The sequence below is a fragment of the Phocoena sinus genome, chromosome 2 (genome assembly GCF_008692025.1).
Source record: "Phocoena sinus isolate mPhoSin1 chromosome 2, mPhoSin1.pri, whole genome shotgun sequence".
Taxonomy (NCBI): domain Eukaryota; kingdom Metazoa; phylum Chordata; class Mammalia; order Artiodactyla; family Phocoenidae; genus Phocoena; species Phocoena sinus.
The window spans coordinates 7,434,987-7,450,080 of record NC_045764.1 but is presented as its reverse complement, the minus strand read 5'-3'; the positions used below and the strand labels follow the sequence as shown (position 1 = coordinate 7,450,080).

The 15,094-nt window shown below is 43.9% G+C and overlaps 1 protein-coding gene across 1 annotated transcript in view; it reads right to left on the bottom strand.

Moving 5' to 3' along the window:
* FAM107B (family with sequence similarity 107 member B) overlaps window positions 1–15,094 on the bottom strand; it is a 216,716-nt gene that overhangs the window by 122,090 nt on the left and 79,532 nt on the right. The window lies entirely within an intron of this gene.

The window sequence follows — 15,094 nt, the reverse complement described above, 5'->3', positions numbered from 1 at the left end:
CCACATCCAGCTTGTCTGACTTGGAAGCTCATGATCTTTCCCACTTATGACACCTGCCACTGTGAAGGCCCACCAGCACCACATGCATTAGCAGACATAAATATTACAAGCATGGTGGAGGTTTTCCTCTACATTGGAAATCAGAAAACGTGAGCATTGCATCTTGGTTTTGCTTCCAATTTTCCATGTGACTGTAAGCGAGTTGCTTACTTTCTCTGTGACTCAGTTTCTTTACCTGCAAAGTGAAAATTATATCTGTCCCACTTGATCTCAAGGAATTTTAATGAGAAATTCAATAAATAATTGTGAAAGTATTATGAAGAATGTTGAACATATGTAGGCTTTGGTATGTTGTATTTACTACAAAATGCGGAAAATTTCTCCTCCTCCTCTTTCTCCTCCTTCTTCCCAGTTTTATTGAGATGTAATTGACATCTAGCACTGTACATCTTTTTTTTTTTTTTTTAATTTATTTTCTGGTTGTGCTGGGTCTTCGTTGCTGCGCACGGGCTTTCTCTAGTTGCGGTGAGCAGGGGCTGCTCTTCGTTGCGGTGCGTGGGCTTCTCATTGCGGTGGCTTCTCCTGTTGCGGAGCACGGGCTCTAGGCGCACGGGCTGCAGTAGTTGTGGCTCGCAGGCTCTAGAGCGCAGGCTCAGTAGTTGTGGCACACGGGCTTAGTTGCTCCGGCATGTGGGATCTTCCCAGACCAGGGCTCAAACCCATGTTCCCTGCATTGGCAGGCAGATTCTTAACCACTGGCCGCCAAGGAAGCCCTAGCACTGTACATCTTTAAGGGGTACAGCATAATGATTTGACTGACATACATCATGATATGATGATCACAAGAAGCTTAGTGAACATGTATCATCTCATATAGACAGAAAAGAAGAAATATTTTCCTTGTGATGAGAATGCTAAGGGTTTACTCTCATAACAGCTTTCACATATAATGTACAGCAGTGTTCATTATATTAATCACAGTGTACATAACAGTCCTAGTACTTAAGTATCTTACAACCGGAAGTTTGTACTTTTTCACCACCTTTATTCAATTCCCCCTGCCCCTACCCCTCGCCTCAGGTAACCACAAATCTGATCTCTTTGTTTTCTGAACTATAAGTTTGTGTTTTGAAGAAATGTTGCTTCTTATTTGACAGACAGGAGAGGTCTTTCTTATATACATCCTCTGTCTTGTCATCTTCATGCCCAGCTACATAAAGTGGGCAATAAATTACCCCTTATTTATTTATTTAATTTTTTAAAAGTCTTTATTAAATTTGTTACATTATTGCTTCTGTTTTATGTTTTGGTTTTTTGGCCACAAGGCATGTGGGATCTTAGATCCCCGACCAGAGATCAAACCCGCACCCCCTGCATTGGAAGGCAAAGGCTTAACCACTGGACCGCCAGGGAAGTCCCCTACCCCTTATTTATAAAAAGAGATAAACGTAGAGTGTCTGGTCTAGTAGGAGCTCAATAAATATTAATTTCCTCACTTTGTTTGAATGGACATAGGAGGCAAAGCTTGTCAGAGATCAATTATATATCAACTTGACTGAGCCACGGGTTGCCCAGATATTTGGCCAAACTCTATTCTGGGTGTTTCTGTGAGGGTTTTTAGATGAGATTCACATTTAAATCAGTAGGATGAGTAAGGCAGATTGCCCTCTTGAATGTGGGTGGGACTGTCTAATCAGCTGAAGCCATAAATAGAACAAAAAGACTGATCCTCCCCAGAGTAAGAGAGAATTTTTCCTGCCTTTGGACTCAGACTGAAACATCAGCTCTTCCCGGGTCTCGAGCCTGCTGGCCTTTGGACTGGCCTCTCCCATATCTGCAGATCTTCAGATCCTGGGTCTTGACCACCTCCAAAGTTACATGAGCCAGTTCCTTATCATAAACCCCTCTCTCTCTGTCTCTCCTCCCCATATGTATCTAAAAATTATTTTCATATATTTTATATGAAAAAATATATATGTATAACTGAATCACCCTGCTGTACCCCTGAAGCATCGTAAATCAACTATACTTCAACTTTTAAAAAATAATAAATAAATAAAAATGTTAAGATTGAAAGAATCTTAAATGTATATACACATCCTATTGATTTTGTTTTTCTGGAGAACCCTGACTAATACAGCCTGGTACTTACTCATCAAAAGTCATGGGGAATCTGTTTACAACATCCTAAAAATAATAATCAGCCAAGATCTTCTTACAAGCAATTAGGTTCACAATTGAAGATCCTGAGTGTGGTGGGGAGAGAGAACTCTGCCCTAGGAATCACTTAGTCACAGCAGAGCCCCAGCCTTGGGACTCAGGACACGTCCTTGGGGAATTCTGTACTTTCCACGACTGGGAGCTTTTTGTCCTTTCTGCCCTAGGGTGCAAAGCACTTTTTTGGCTACAAAAGGCTCCCTTATGGTCTGTCTCACCTTCTCCACTTTGTATGTCTTTAATAAGTGTCAGTTGCACAGAAGGCAGTGGCTCTTTCTTTAAAAGTCAGAAATGATCCCCAATGGCTTGCCACCTGGCTGTATTAAGAATGGCTTTTAGATGTCTGCTCCCCGTTATTCTCAGCCAGCCCAAGGAAGAACACACTGTGGCTGTCTGCCTTTGGGGGGTGCTTCCTTTCCCACATCTCCAGTGATTTATAACTCGTTTTTCCTGGTTAACCATGACCATGGCCGTGACCATGCACACAGTCTACCCTGGATAGACTCAGCTCGTAGGGGATATGGCTATTAACGAGAAAGCCTGGCTCCCAGAGGGTTTGGCTACTGAGATGCATTTTTCTTTCTCTCTCATTTACTAGTGGAAAATACTGCCTGGGAGGAAAATAAGATAAACAGTGGCCTTTCAAATTTCCCCTAAGCTAGGGTTTATGTTTTACTTTTCCCAGATCCCAGATAAATTCTCTTCCTGGTTTCTGTTTTATGCCACTTTGGAGGACATATGTCAGGCTCTTAACACTGGTTAAAAATAGACCATTTGGATGGAAACAGAATATCATAACACAGCGGGGTTTTGCTGTTTCATTTTGTTGTTTTAATAAATGTAAGTTTAATCGAAAGAGCTAGATGAATCATCTTGGAGACTAAGTCCTCTGTTTGTCTACAGAACAGATGTAACTTCTCAGCTCTCTTCACTCATAATCATTCTGCTTGATCACCCAGAAAGGTGGGTTCGCCCTGTCTCCACCACTGCTGTCTCATGGGAAGAGTCAATTAAAGGGAACGTCTATAATTGTATGGTTTTATCTCTGTTTAGGCTATGATCTTGCTTGATAGTTACCTGGGTGCATGTCTTACTTCCTCTGTCAAATTGACAACGCCCCCAAAGGTTACAGACATGTTTTTCCCACAAGACACACCACGGTCTGTAGACACATATAGGAGACCCTCAATTAGAAATATCTGTTGGTTAAACGAATAAGTGAATGAAAATATTTTAAAAGCTATAGAGATAAGAATTCTAGGGGCTGTTAGGCTCAATTATAATTAGCTGCCTGTTGCCAGCACTTTGAGCCAGATAGTCAATGTTACCAATTGATACCAGCCAATTGGTAGGTAAAGATGTATGACCATCTTCTCTAAGATCTCTGTTCTCACACAGGTTACTATTCAAAGATGAAGCAAGGCATTTCCAGTCAGCAAATTCTGAAGCCATGCTCCAGCTATGTGCTACGGTCTGTACAGATTTACACTTTCTAAAATAGGGCTCTGGGGCCCCAACAGGAAGAGGATCAATGCCCCCAGTAAGGATGACTCTTTCTAGAACTTAGTATTTTGCTAGACTGAGGCAGTGTTGTAAGAAGATACTTTATTTCCCCAGCCATCTTGTGCATTCAATCTCCTATTGACATGCTGACCTATATAAGGAATGAAGAATTTGGCTTCTGTGGAAAAACAAAGTTAAGAATGGGGTAAGAATGAACTCTTCAGGGGAAAAAGAGTCTACTAAACTTTTCCTTAAGAAATTTAGGTTATTTGAAATAATGTGCAAACACTAGGGTTTTTTGTGTTTTTTTTTCATAAAAACTCAAATTTTTCCTCGGGCATCTCAGAATTTTCCATTTCTGGTCAACATCTGAAAGACAAAAGAGGAAGTGTGATCTGAGGTAATTATGGTCTGACCAGGAGCAAAACAGGCCCCAGACCTCATGAGGAAGCTCCACCAAAAGAGGAACAGGGCCCTTTGACTTAGAAAACGAACGGCTGGGATTGAACGGCCCCCCTAATTCAGAGCAGGTGCAGTCACTCTGGCCACTTGCTGACAGGCGAGACGGAGGAGAGAAAACAAAAGGCAGGGACCGCGCTGAGGCTCAGAGGCAGTCGGAGGTTCCTGTTGCTAGGGAACCACTTCCTGTGCGCTCACACACAGCTATTCACATATCACTAGAATAATCCTTCTCAGGCTTCGAAGGAAAGGAAAGAGCTCTCAAAGCTCAGACGTGACAGTAACACCAGGCAAGGTCTGGCTTTTCCAGCAGGCGCTGAAGAACCAAGGATGCCAGGAGAGAGCAAGAAGTGAATGGACATCTTGTTTTTATTCAAAGAGACAGAGGGCTAACCCCCTTCCCGCATTTATCTACCCCGATGTGTCAGATGCAAACAGTGACCACACACAAACACACGTGCACACACAATTTTACTATCAGTTTCTTGAGAGCAGAGAGCACGTGTCACTCATTTTCAGATGCCCACATTCTCCCACACAGCGCTTCGCACTCAGTTCTCCAAGTTCCTTGAATTCTATTCCTTCATTTCACAAAGAGTTACTGAGGATTTGGTTCTACACACACTGTGCCGAGTGCTAGGATGGAGACAAAGATGCACAGATACCATCCTCCCCTCAAGAAGCTTCCTGGTCTTGTAAGAGTAACACGAGTGACAATTAGGTTTGGCTACAAAGGACAGTAACAAAAATAGCAGTGGTGTATATGAGACAGAAAGTTCTATTTTCTGGTTCTTACACATAAAAGAAAGGTCCAGAGTTGGTATTGAGCCCCAGAGACAAAGACCTCTCCTGTGTTTTATCCCTACTATCCTTAACACGTGGTTTCATCCTCAAAGTTGCCACGTGGTCCAAGATGGCCACCATGATTACCCATCACTGTTCCAAACAGGAAGAAGGAAGGGTGTGCTCTCTTGAGGGAGATTTCTGGAAGCCCCGTGGTAGTAGATGCTACACTTAAAATCTTTTTATGAACAACATTAAAGCCCCTTCCCTTATGTTATAGTTTTGGGAGTTGTGAAATCAGTCTTATTTGTATACAGTTACTTTTCTTCATTACAAAACTTGTAGCATCTCATTATGGCAAATTTGGAAACTAGATTAATTCATCCCTAATTCCAATATGTATTTAAGAACCATGAAAATTTTTATTGCATACTTATGGTATTAGAAGCTAGGACTCTAAAGGTAAACAACTACTGCGAGCATTCTGTTTCCTTTCCCTCCATTTTGCAAAGCTCTGCATTGGTTTTTGTGTTTTGTAGTTGTAATTATGGTAAATAATTTTATATCCTCTGTTTTTCGCTTCACATTAGATCAATAGCTTTTCCCCATTTTACTATATGACTAAATTTTTAATAATTTAATAATATATACTCATAGTGAAAATTGAAATGTTATTTAAAAAATAAAAACAACCCAGTCAAAAAACAACAAGATACCTCTACACACCTACTAGAGTGGCCAAAATCCAAAACACTGACGACACTAAATCCTGGCAAGGACGTGGACCAACATGCAATTTCATTCATTGCTGGTGGGAATACAAAATGGTACAGCTTGGAAGACAGTTTGGTGTTTTTTCTACAAAACAAAATACACTCTTACCATAGGATTGAGCAATTGTGCATAGGTGAATATAAGTATTGTATAAACAACTGGCAGGGGTAAGACATGTCCACACATGACTGTAAATCATGGGCCATAAGGGAGGTCTTGGTGAGATTATTTCTCGGTATGTCCTCCGTTATTACATCAAGACTATAGAATTGAACTTGGACCTTCAAGCCTAGGTGTGGTTTTAATAGATGAATAGATACTCTGTCAGTGGTGTGTAGGATGTTTAAGAGCAGGTGAAATACGGATGCACAGAAGCCTGTTAGGAGACTATTAAAATAGTTTGGACAAGAGGGAGTAATGACCCAAAAGGGAGTGTAACAGCAAGACTGAAAAAGTTGGAATAGATATGAGAAACATGACAAAGGAACTCAATAAGAAGGATACAGAGGTTAAGTAGAAAGAAGGAATCAAACCTGGCCTTGAAGCTTGAAACCAAGGTGGATAGTGACACCATAAACAGAAATCATACCATTGGATAGAAGAACCAAGTTTTAGGGAAGTTTATTATTATTTTTGATTCTACCAGATTTAAATATAATGTCCCAATAGAGTTAAGTAGATTTAAAACACAGATACTCGGGACTTCCCTGGTGGCACAGTGGTTAAGAATCCACCTGCCAGTGCAGGGGACACGGGTTCAAGCCCTAGTCTGGGAAGATCCCACATACCGCAGAGCAACTAAGCCTGTGTGCCACAACTACTGAGCCTGCGCTCTAGAGCCTGCGAGCCACAACTGCTGAGCCCGCGTGCCACAACTACTGAAGCCCGCGCGCCTAGAGCCTGTGCTCCGCAACAAGAGAAGCCACCGCAATAAGAAACCCATGCACCACAACGAAGAGGAGCCCCCACTCACCCCAACTAGAGAAAGCCCACACGCAGCAACGAAGACCTAACGCAGCCAAAAATAAATAAATAAAATTAATTAATTAACTAAAAAAATAGAACATAGATTCTCAACTTCACCAAACTTTTTAAAAAAAGGTAAAGACTCTCATTTCTTTACTTCATCTCCATCAAAGCATGACTTTATATGCCCAGGGCAAATTCCAAGAACTCGTCCTACCTCGGCTCTCCCTTACAAGAAACCGGGAAGTTTAACCTTTCTAAAGGGCACCCGAGCTAAGATCCCTGCTGATAAACTTGCTCAAATCAGAAGGACATAAAATCAACCCTCTCATATGGTACTGCTCAGAAATTCTTAACTCTGTCCAGAAGACATTTGGTATTTGCAGAGTCGCTGAAATGGCTAAGAGGGTAGGACTTTGGACTCAAGCAGACTTGTGTTGGGATAAATGAACTCTTTAAACTTGAGTTCCCTTATCTGCATAGTGGGAATAATATAGTACCAATTCCATAGCGCTGTTAAGAGGATCATATAAGAAATCCATGTAAAGCACTTAGCAAGGTCCCTAATGAATTGCAAGTACGTAATAAATGTTAGCTGGTATTATTGTTAAGTACCAGGTCGGCACGGTTACCAGATGTTTTATGTTCAATTGTTAGAAAAGAACAATTCAGATGATGTGATCATGAATATGCAAAAATCAAACACGGCAGCTGGACCACATTAACTAAGGATAAAATCAGTCGGTTGTAGGAGGTAAAGAACAGAGAAAGTTGTAGTCACCTGAAGGAAGTGATACAATTATCCATTTTCCTGAAGCCTTTTCAGATTGTCGGAAGGAACTACATACTGTGAACCCCTTCGAGCAGGGCAGCTATGAGAAGAGTCTAGGCACAGGAAAAAATGGCAAAGCACGAACTTCTGGAAACGTGGCTATTAGGGTTGAGGGTAGTAACTGGTTCCAGGTGAACAAAAAAGCAAGAAGGCAGGACTTCAGGCCCTATCTCAGTACCCAGCATAGCAGCAGGTTCCATACACCCTTGCTGAACACACAGATGAACTGTGCGACCAAATGCATGGATGCCCCAGTGTTCACAGTGATGGCCAAATACCAGAATTGGGTCTTTGCGAAACCCTGACTTTTTGAGTCCTTCATCTGTTCTGCTTCTAGAGCTTGAAAAAAAGCCAAGTGCAATTTGTCCCTTTTGTCAACTTCTCCCTGGATAGGAAAGCTGAAAATTTCCACGATTACTATACACACAGGAGTCATGCTTGATCAAAATCCATGTAAAGGTGCCGGGCGCACAGCCAGATGGGCAAATGCTCACAAAGGGATGTTACATCAGGCCCGCTGAGCATAGGCAGAAACAGAAGTCTTTGGCTGCAGCCCTCTCAGTGAGTCCCACAAAAGGATGACCCAGAGGAGAAGACTGTGGCCCCTTAGGTGACCCCGAGTCCTCCAGCGTCACGTGTCACCAAAGTGTGAGCTGGAATACACTTCTAGCGGTTCAGCCGCACCCATCCGTTACGTGGTTCCTTCTCCTGGGGGTACCCTGCATAGCTGCCAAATGTTTGTAATCCTCCATTCCTGAAATCATGAGAAGCCTCTGAAGAGTATAGTGTTAGCCTCTTACAAAGAAGAAACCATCACTGCGGGGAAATTCAGAGAACTGTGTGAAGATCACTGGCCGAGGTAATTGCTCATCATCTTGAACAGCATTCCCTCCTGTTTCTATAGCAACAGCCCCTGCATCATCTTACCTGCTCCTCAAACCACAGGCAGGATGGGGAGGGAACATCTAGAGGATGCAACCCCAGCTGATTTTTTTTTTTAATCACTTAAGGATGCAAGCCTGGTTTGACCAGTCTCTGGCCAAATTTCTCAAGAGAAATCAGGACCTAGATTTTTACATGACATTTTCCACTTTTTAAACATTGACAACTGATTGAAAAAAAGTTTTAAAGACTGTGGGCCAAACAAAACACATCTATAAGCTGAGTTGGCCCTGTTTGTAACATCAGCCATAAGCAGTTAAAATCAACTTGCAGGAGTTCGGAATTACTCACTGTTTCTGGATATCTGTGGAGCTCGTAGACTGAATATCAGCTCTTGGCTATACTTTGTTTGAGAAAGTTGTTCATTAACACTTTCCTATCATGTTTGATCGTCTCCTTCTCCCGTCATCTCTCCGTGATGAAGGATAAGGAACCAGAGGTGTTCTTTCCTGAGCTGTTTGGTTTTAACCAGGTTCAAAACAGGGTAGATGATTATTCTTGTTCACGTGGATGCAATCAGTAACTACGCTGAATGTGTTAACCATCCCCAGCGAACAGGGAAGGACAGAGGGCTGCAGTCAGAAAAAGGGAATTTTAAGAAGCTTGGCAATGCCACCATTTTGACCAGTTAATAAGGTAGTAATCAAAGCAGCTATTTTGTATTTAGGTATTTAAAAAAAAATTTTTGTTTGGAAAGGTTTTCTCTTCTGAGATTTCAACCAGGTTCATGGATGCTTTCAAATATGTTACGACGAAGGGCTTCCCTGGTGGCACAGTGGTTCAGAGTCCGCCTGCCGATGCAGGGGACGCGGGTTCGTGCCCCGGTCCGGGAGGATCCCACATGCCGCGGAGCGGCTGGGCCCATGAGCCATGGCCGCTGAGCCTGCGCGTCCGGAGCCTGTGCTCCGCAGCGGGAGAGGCCGCAGCGGTGAGAGGCCCGCGTACCGCAAAAAAAAAAAAAAAATATGTTACGACGAGCTCAGTGCAGAGACTGTCAAGGCACCCTCTCTTAGTTCAGATTCCTCGCAGAAGGTGGAGGATACACCAGGAGGGGAGTGGGGTGCAGAGATGGGAGGGGGGCAGCCGGCACTGGGCTTTATCCAGCCAGCTACTTCCGGGGGTGACTGGGGCTTGACTCTGCGGGGCAACCCTGGGAGCCGGCGTGGCCCGTGCTCCCCAGCTGTGCTCCCCAAGGGGCCAGAGAGCAGAGGTAGCAGTTCATCAAGTCCCACCAGTGATCGCTCCAGGGCTGTTCCTGAGGGGTCTTAGAGCAGGTTCTGGAAGAGAAAGCCTCAGGCAGAGGCCTGCAGGTGCCGGAAGCGGGGCAGGTGTGCGCTGAAGTGGAAGGTGGGAGACAGGGCGCACCCCCAACTTCATCCATCCCGCCTCCCCAGTCTTTGATGCGGACAATCACATTTTCCCAGTATTACATAAAGTGATGCCCCAAAGCAGCTGTAGGACAAGTCCCTCATTGTCTTCTTAACCATGTTGCTTGACCCTGTGCCCCCTTCAATATACAAATTCAGGAACAGTGGCCGATCCACCAGGAATCACTGAAGCGTGTAGCAAAGTAGGCTGCCATGAAGCCAAGTTGAACTGGAGGTAGGGAGAGCAAGGAAATAAAGCAGCTGATTTCAGGGGCCCCGGGACCAAAAATGCCACTTTACTGAAACGTTTGCAGAGAAACATGGGTAAAGGGCAACAAAAACAATGACAACAACAATCTGTGAGATGTAAAAACTTCACGTTTTCTCTCCTCAGAGCCTTTGTGACAATAATCAGCTGGAATTTCTAGATGGTGATTTTTCCGCTCCGCATATCCTGAGAACAGAAGGGAAGGTACACTCCCAGGAGAGAGCTGGGTGGGCATCCAACTACATTGCATGCAACACAAGTGCCATCTTCTTATTCACGTGCGGGGAAAGGAAGTGGGAAGTGGGAAGGGGGTAGAGAGATTCCCCCAGGATGGAAACCTTTAAAGAGCATCGCTGTACAGTTTGATTTATTTAATGCACGTGCTACTTTAATCATTGCTGCTTTTGTATATTAATGTCACCTTCCCAATTCTTTGTCCTCTAAGGGGTTCTTACGAAGACCCAATAACACATTTTAACCAAACAACGAAGTAATAAAAGAAAGTGAAATAGGGTAGAAACACATCTTGTCACACACTCACACACACACACACACATTAGGCAATTCTGCTCCAAGTATTACCACACTGAAGATTTCATTCCTGGTAACTGATTGACGTTATGACCTGGATGAACTTCTGGAAAGCTCTCTGACTGCATGTCCACTATGCTAAGGGGACATAGGATCGGATGGAGAGTAGTACAAGACAAAGCTGGCGGGGTGTCTCACCGCGCACACGCGCACAGTGTCAAAACCAACCATCAGCTGTGCAGGTGCATTTCTGCTTCTCCTCAAGGCACAGGTGCCCATCAATCAACAATGAATCAGGTATACCTTGAACACAGAGGACTAAAGCAAACCCTCATTTTCTTTAAACTTGTATTTTCCCATTTACAAACAATAAGCAGTCTGTTGAATTTCCTAAATAAAAGATCTGGAAACGATTAGCTCTCTGCCCATGGGTGGAGGAGAAAAAGCCAAGACTGCTCTCTGGGTGATGCTGAGGAGGACATATGCTGCGGTTTCAGAGACGTGGGTGGTACCATCACTTAAGAGCTTTTTGTCTAGGAGAGCGCTGAGAACTTGGAAACCCGATTTCCTCCATCTGACACCTTCTCAGTGCAAAAGGTAGTGAGCTGGGAGCCGACAGACATACTTTAATAGGCAGGCCAGGAAGTCTCCCATCACCGCAGACATGAAGCCTTCCGTGGCTGGCCACCCTCTCCTGACAGAGGCAAAAAACACCCCCGGCCCCATCCACCCACCCCCAGTCACCAGAGAAACATCTCCTCAGATTCTAGGGCAAGTCCAGCTGACTTCACAGGTGAAGAAAACCCAGGCAAAAGAAAGACTTTTTCCTACTGACCCTGATAATGCAGAATCTGTAAGTAAATTCTGGAAACGTCTTCCTCTCTACGAATACGTGTTAGAGCCCATGACCTCCTGTCCAGTGGGGTTTTAGTTCTCGGAATAGGGAATGTGTCACCCTCAGAGGACTTTGTTCCTTTGATGAGCCTCCAGCAGCAAGCAGGTTGCTGCCATCATTGCTTCAGAAGAATGTACATGATAGGTAACATCTAATCATTATTATTTGAAGTAGACACGGTTATAGTGGGATTCCTTAGACTAAAATAAAAGTATGGTAGCAAAGTCCCATAAAGGGGTTTAAGGATAAGGACTTTGGGCTTCCCTGGTGGCGCAGTGGTTGAGAGTCCACCTGCTGAGGCAGGGGACACGGGTTCATGCCCCAGTCCGGGAGGATCCCACGTGCCGCGGAGCGGCTGGGCCCGTGAGCCATGGCCGCTGAGCCTGCGTGTCCGGAGCCTGTGCTCCGCGACGGGAGAGGTCACAACAGTGAGAGGCCCACGTGCCGCAAAAAAAAAAAAAAAAAAAAAAAAAAGGATAAGGGCTTTGCTGAAAGTCATCTACAAACCCCAGTAGCATTTTCTCTAATAAAAGGCCTCCCAGGAATCCTCAGATTATCTGTTCCAAGTTTCAGAGAATGGAAAGAAAGTCAATTCAGGATAAAGGAGGTGCACCACGCTCCTGTTTTCTAACTTCCCCACCTGAACAATTTTCTATTCATTGGCTGGAGCCTCAGAAAGATCAGTGAGAAAGATAACTTTTTGGCGCGATCAGAATGGAGTTTGACTGAAATACGGTTGGCTGGGCCAGAAACCTCATTTGGACGGTTCTACTATGATGTGAAAGTAAAAGCAGACATTTTGTCTGAATTATCAGAGGCTCGGTCTCATTTTCGTCACCTCCCAGGGCTCTCAGCCGGAAAGCCTGACTTCTGAGTCTCCTCGGGGGCCCAGCCTCACACACACAGTAACATCACGTCGCTTAAGAAGCTGCAGAGTGGAACCCTGGTCTCACTTCCCCAGAAAGGTTACAAAAAATACATATATTTTCCCTCATTGCATCCATTTTTAGTTAAAGAACTGTAACCGTTTGGGGTTCGTTACTTTACGCTTGAAGAACCTACAAACCACAGGAAATGAAAATTTGACTAAGTGCAGATGACACAGACAGCCACCTCTGAAAGTGTGCTGGGGCCCACTCCACCCTAGGTGACCTTTAGCAAAAGGAGAACATTCAGATGAAATTCTTTGACAGTCATAAGATGGTTTCTCGCCTCTTATGAACAAAGTGTTGCAATCTCGGGGCCCTAACAGCACAGGGTGAATGCAAACTAAAAGCTAATAAGGATTCCACAAAGTCTTCCTGGATTTTAAACACATTTAAAATTGTTTCAGCATTCAAAAGTACTTGGCTTTGCTTCTAAAGCAATGCGTGGCAAGAGACGTGGCAAGATAGAGCCAACATTTTTAAAACACGTATTACTTTTTTTTTTTTTTTGGGGAAACGTAGCCATCAGAAAGGATCCAAATAATTTTTAAAAAGAATTCTCTCAAGAAAGCACAGTTGTCCCATAGATTGGTCTCATTGCCCACAAGGGAATGAATGAATGAGTAAATTAAGATATGATGGGCCACCTCTGAAAAGTTGTTCATCTCCCTCTTTCTAGAAAACTGGTACTACATAATATCTTTTCCTTTGGCTACAAATAAGGTTAGCCTAAGCAAGATCTGTTGTTTTTTCCTGTCAGCTATAAACCCGAGTCTCTGTACTAAGAAAAGTAATGCTCAGTTTTCATCTTATGCAATATCGATGCCTTTTATAAGCTGTTGTAGGTGTGTGTGATTCTTGCCTTGTTCCAAGGGCCTTTCAGTAGAATAAAAAGAGATTAAATGAAGGCGGCTCATATAATTTCTTCCCTACAATAAAAAGTCAGAGCAATCACAGGAGGCTCTGGGAAAGGAACACATTCCATGGAGAAGAAAAACGGAAAGAGCAATTATCCAGGGAAAGAAGGACCTGAGGGGGGCGGGGGGCTGAGCCATGCAGACCAAAAATCTGACAACTCTGATACAGTAGCTGCTTAGAAACAAGGCATACACCCAGGTGAGAACGCGTAGACTAGTTCCTACCCTGTCCTCAGCACCTTCCAATAACTGGCTTATGGGGTCACGTCGTCAGGCTTCAGACCGCGCCTTCTTGCTGACGTAGAGTTCTCCCTGGTTGGAATTACAGCCTCCTCCTTGTCACTATCCGTAAAGCATCTTTGCTTTTTTTTTCTCTATTATATGAGCAACATCACGGCCGCATCAAAGGATCTCTTAAGTATATGGAAACCTCTTCACCATAATACCTCCATCTCACCCCCATTTTTCATGGGTCCAGTACTTCATTCTTCCTGGTCTGTGCAGAGTGATAAGCCTAACCCCAGTTTAGCTTCCCATCCTTTTCTTTACTTTTGCCTTGAATATTGTATCAGAAGGATATAACAATTCTTTAAAATGGCGCTTTCGATAAAGGATCTAACCTCACCTGTAAACAGACATAATCCCTGCCCCGAAGGAACACACAGTCTGATGGAATCTTCGTTGCACGGCCCCATAACTCGGGGCCATCCAATGCTCAGGTTGAGAAAGTGTGTAACTAGGCATCGTGGTTGGAGCCAGAAACGCCCCTGTTCTTTACTTGTTTGCTGGTGTTTAAAATCCCTCTAACACCACCATATTGTTTTCATTCCACAGGTAGATTTGTGGCTTAAAATACCAACAGGCTGAACAAGAAGCGACACAATGATGTGAATTAACGTGCACCGAGGTGTATGAGACTGACTGCATGTCCTTCTGAAGGTAGAGAAACTGGGGGATGAGGTAGTGGGGAGCAACCCCACTGAAGAGGTTCAGGGCACCAGAAGGGCCGGCTGGAGGTAAAGGTAAACCTCATCCACCTAATGAAACTTCCCAGCGCTGGTCTTGCTGAAATGAAGCACCAGGTGACAGCAACCCATGCTGTATCACATTAAAAGGGACTTGTTACAAATGGGCTACTCTATCTGCTCAGCTACATCACCCATAACGTCAAGGGGGGACGCTACCCGATTCTGAGTAGGCATTAGGGTTCTGTCTATTACAGGCAGGTCATATTAAACAAAACCTCAAACGTACATAGATGCCGAATTATTAGAGCTCAAAGGACAGGTAACGATGGCGGTAAAATTTAAATACACTCCCAATTAACCCGTCATTGTCTCCTGGGTGGCCCCTGCAAATATAAATTATAGACCTCAGGATAAGGTGACAGCTGCCAAAGGATCAGGTCATCAGCAAAAAAATGGGCAGAACTCCAAATAGATATCACTTTGGATTCAACTTACAGTATTTGGTTTTCACTTTATAAACACACCAGCTAATGTGTCTCTCTTCACAAATGGATTTCGTATCTCTCCTTCCAGACCCAACTCCTATGCCACAATCTCTTGACAGGACAGTAAGTAAAGAAACCAATCAACAGAAAGATGATTTGGGATCCTAATAAGTGTTACGGAAAAAATAAAAACGGGCAATGGGATGAAGAGTGATTTCAAGGAATGACAAGGTAGCTTCTGGGACTGTACATTCCAGCTGA